The sequence below is a fragment of the Oncorhynchus gorbuscha genome, linkage group LG14 (assembly GCF_021184085.1).
Source record: "Oncorhynchus gorbuscha isolate QuinsamMale2020 ecotype Even-year linkage group LG14, OgorEven_v1.0, whole genome shotgun sequence".
Lineage (NCBI taxonomy): Eukaryota > Metazoa > Chordata > Actinopteri > Salmoniformes > Salmonidae > Oncorhynchus > Oncorhynchus gorbuscha.
In genome coordinates this window covers 41,335,133-41,340,132 of record NC_060186.1, presented here as the reverse complement: position 1 = coordinate 41,340,132, position 5,000 = coordinate 41,335,133, and the positions used below count along the sequence as shown (strand labels likewise).

The window sequence follows — 5,000 nt, the reverse complement described above, 5'->3', positions numbered from 1 at the left end:
CTGAACACCATCCAGTCCCATCCTTCAGCTTCCCTCAACCCCTCCCATCTATCTCTGAACACCATCCAGTCCCATCCTCCAGCTCCCCTCAACCCCTCCCATCTATCTCTGAACACCATCCAGTCCCATCCTCCAGCTCCCCTCAACCCGTCCCATCTATCTCTGAACACCATCCAGTCCCATCCTTCAGCTCCCTCAACCCCTCCCATCTATCTCTGAACACCATCCAGTCCCATCCTTCAGCTCCCCTCAACCCCTCCCATATATCTCTGAACACCATCCAGTCCCATCCTTCAGCTCCCCTCAACCCCTCCCATCTATCTCTGAACACCATCCAGTCCCATCCTTCAGCTCCCTCAACCCCTCCCATCTATCTCTGAACACCATCCAGTCCCACCCTTCAGCTCCCCTCAACCCCTCCCATCTATCTCTGAACACCATCCAGTCCCATCCTCCAGCTCCCCTCAACCCCTCCCATCTATCTCTGAACACCATCCAGTCCCATCCTCCAGCTCCCCTCAACCCCTCCCATCTATCTCTGAACACCATCCAGTCCCATCCTCCAGTTCCCCTCAACCCCTCCCATCTATCTCTGAACACCATCCAGTCCCATCCTTCAGCTCCCCTCAACCCCTCCCATCTATCTCTGAACACCATCCAGTCCCATCCTCCAGCTCCCCTCAACCCCTCCCATCTATCTCTGAACACCATCCAGTCCCATCCTCCAGCTCCCCTCAACCCCTCCCATCTATCTCTGAACACCATCCAGTCCCATCCTCCAGCTCCCCTCAACCCCTCCCATCTATCTCTGAACACCATCCAGTCCCATCCTCCAGCTCCCCTCAACCCCTCCCATCTATCTCTGAACACCATCCAGTCCCATCCTCCAGCTCCCCTCAACCCCTCCCATCTATCTCTGAACACCATCCAGTCCCATCCTCCAGCTCCCTCAACCCCTCCCATCTATCTCTGAACACCATCCAGTCCCATCCTCCAGCTCCCCTCAACCCCTCCCATCTATCTCTGAACACCATCCAGTCCCATCCTCCAGCTCCCTCAACCCCTCCCATCTATCTCTGAACACCATCCAGTCCCATCCTCCAGCTCCCCTCAACCCCTCCCATCTATCTCTGAACACCATCCAGTCCCATCCTCCAGCTCCCCTCAACCCCTCCCATCTATCTCTGAACACCATCCAGTCCCATCCTCCAGCTCCCCTCAACCCCTCCCATCTATCTCTGAACACCATCCAGTCCCATCCTTCAGTTCCCCTCAACCCCTCCCATCTATCTCTGAACACCATCCAGTCCCATCCTCCAGCTCCCTCAACCCCTCCCATCTATCTCTGAACACCATCCAGTCCCATCCTCCAGCTCCCCTCAACCCCTCCCATCTATCTCTGAACACCATCCAGTCCCATCCTCCAGCTCCCCTCAACCCCTCCCATCTATCTCTGAACACCATCCAGTCCCATCCTTCAGTTCCCCTCAACCCCTCCCATCTATCTCTGAACACCATCCAGTCCCATCCTCCAGCTCCCCTCAACCCCTCCCATCTATCTCTGAACACCATCCAGTCCCATCCTCCAGCTCCCCTCAACCCCTCCCATCTATCTCTGAACACCATCCAGTCCCATCCTCCAGCTCCCCTCAACCCCTCCCATCTATCTCTGAACACCATCCAGTCCCATCCTCCAGCTCCCCTCAACCCCTCCCATCTATCTCTGAACACCATCCAGTTTGGATTTCTATTTGCCATATATTTTCAACTGTGCTGTGATGCTTCACAAAAGTCCTGAACCTTTCTTTTCTCATAGTATCTACAGATTGTAAATGAAAGATAACCTGTTTTGTTAAGAGTATTATTATATTATTGATTGATTGACTATGACTTTTCAAATCACCCAGCAGTGCTTTTTGCAGTTAGAAGTAACATGTGAGACAGTAGTGATTTAACTGAGCTCTAAACAAACATATTTAACGGAGCTCTAAACAAACATATTTAACGGAGCTCTAAACAAACATATTTAACGGAGCTCTAAACATATTTAACGGAGCTCTAAACAAATTTAACGGAGCTCTAAACAAATTTAACGGAGCTCTCAGTAGGCTGAGCTTTAAGTTAGCAATAACATATTTAACAGAGCTCTCAGTAGGCAAACATATTTAACGGAGCTCTAAACAAACATATTTAACGGAGCTCTCAGTAGGCAAAACATTTGATGAGCAAAACATATTTAACTGAGGTTAGCTAACATATTTAAAACAAACATAACATTTAACGGAGCTAACTGAGCTCTCAGTAGGCAATAACATTTAACTGAGCTTTAAGCAATAACATATTTAACAGAGCTCTCAGTAGGCAATAAACTGAGCTTTAAGTTAGCAATATTTAACTGAGAGCTCTAAACAAACATATTTAACGGAGCTCTAAACATAAACATATTTAACTGAGCTCTCAGTAGGATTTGACTGAGCTTTAAACAAACATATTTAACTGAGCTCTCAGAGCTAACATACATAAAGCTTTAAGTTAAATAACATATTTAACTCAGTAGGCAATAACATATTTAACTGAGCTTTAAGTTAGCAAAACATATTTAACTGAGCTCTCATTTAAGCAAACATAAAATATTTAACTGAGCTTTAAGCTTTTAGCAATAACATATTTAACAGAGCTCTCAGTAGGCAATAACATTTAACTGAGCTTTAAGTTAGCAATAACATATTTAACAGAGCTCTCAGTAGGCAATAACATATTTAGAGCTCTCAGTAGGCAATAACATTTAACTGAGCTTTAAGTTAGCAAAACATATTTAACTGAGCTAGGCAATAACTCAGCTTTAGTTAGCAATAACATATTTAACTGAGCTTTAAGTTAGCAATAACATATTTAACAGAGCTCTCATTAGTTAGCAATAACATATTTAACTGAGCTAACATTTTAAGTTAGCAATAACATATTTAAGCTCTCAGAGCTCATTTCAGTAGGCAATAACATATTTAACTGAGCTCTCAGTAGGCAATAACATTTAACTGAGGCAATAACATTTAACTGAGCTTTAAGTTAGCAATAACATATTTAACTGAGCTCTAAACATAAACATATTTAACTGAGCTCTCAGTAGGCAATAACATTTGACTGAGCTTTAAGTTAGCAATAACATATTTAACTGAGCTCTCAGTAGGCAATAACATACATAACTGAGCTTTAAGTTAGCAATAACATATTTAAGCTCTCATACATAACATATTTAACTGAGCTTTAAGTTAGCAATAACATATTTAACTGAGCTCTCAGTAGGCAATAACATTTAACTGAGCTTTAAGTTAGCAATAACATATTTAACAGAGCTCTCAGTAGGCAATAACATATTTAACTGAGCTCTAAACATAAACATATTTAACTGAGCTCTCAGAGCTAACATTTAACTGAGTAGGCAATAACATTTAGACATTTAACTGAGCTTTAAGCAATAACATATTTAACTGAGCTCTCAGTAGTAACTGAGCTTTAAGCAATTTAACTGATAGTTAAATGAGCTTTAAGTTAGCAATAACATATTTAACTGAGCTCTCAGTAGGCAATAACACATAACTGAGCTTTAAGTTAGCAATAACATATTTAACTGAGCTCTCAGTAGGCAATAACATATTTAACTGAGCTTTAAGTTAGCAATAACATATTTAACTGAGCTCTCAGTAGGCAATAACATTTAACTGAGCTTTAAGTTAGCAATAACATATTTAACAGAGCTCTCAGTAGGCAATAACATATTTAACTAGAGCTAAAATAACATATTTAACTGAGCTTTAGGTTAGCAGCAATAACATATTTAACTGAGCTCTCAGGCAATAACATATTTAAGCTTTAAGTTAGCAATAACATATTTAACAGAGGCTAACATTTAACAGTAGGCAATAACATATTTAACTGAGCTCTCAGTAGGCAATAACATATTTAACTGAGCTCTAAACATAAACATATTTAACTGAGCTCTCAGTAGGCAATAACATTTGACTGAGCTTTAAGTTAGCAATAACATATTTAACAGAGCTCTCATATAACATATTTAACTGAGCTCTCAGTAGGCAATAACATTTGACTGAGCTTTAAGTTAGCAATAACATATTTAACTGAGCTCTCAGTAGGACTGAGCTTTAAGTTAGCAATAACATATTTAACTGAGCTCTCAGTTAAATGAGCTTTAAGTTAGCAATAACATATTTAAATGAGCTTTAAGTTAGCAATAACATATATAACTGAGCTCTCAGGCAATAACACATAACTGCGCTCTCAGTAGGCAATAACATATTTAACTGAGCTTTAAGTTAGCAATAAGATATATAACTGCGCTCTCAGTAGGCAATAACATATTTAACTGAGCTTTAAGTTAGCAATAAGATATATAACTGCGCTCTCAGTAGGCAATAACATATTTAACTGATATCTAAGTTAGCAATAACATATTTAAATGAGCTTTAAGTTAGCAATAACATATTTAAATGAGCTTTAAGTTAGCAATAACATATTTAGCTGAGCTTTAAGTTAGCAATAACATATTTAACTGAGCTCTCAGTGAGCAACAAGTGCTATTCGATACCGAGCCTTCTGTTACGAATACCAAGCATTATTGGATACTGAGCCTTCTGTTACAAATACCAATCATTATTGGATACTGAGCCTTCTGTTACAAATACCAAGCATTATTGGATACTGAGCCTTCTGTTACAAATACCAAGCATTATTGGATACTGAGCCTTCTGTTACAAATACCAAGCATTATTGGATACTGAGCCTTCTGTTACAAATACCAAGCATTATTGGATACTGAGCCTTCTGTTACGAATACCAAGCATTATTGGATACTGAGCCTTCTGTTACGAATACCAAGCATTATTGGATACTGAGCCTTCTGTTACGAATACCAAGCATTATTGGATACTGAGCCTTCTGTTACGAATACCAAGCATTATTGGATACTGAGCCTTCGGCGAGCA

The 5,000-nt window shown here is 40.7% G+C and overlaps 1 protein-coding gene across 3 annotated transcripts in view; it reads right to left on the bottom strand.

The window, feature by feature from the left end:
* LOC123995667 (protein eva-1 homolog A-like) overlaps positions 1 to 5,000 on the bottom strand; it is a 169,054-nt gene that overhangs the window by 73,501 nt on the left and 90,553 nt on the right. The gene's annotated exons all lie outside the window — the stretch shown is intronic.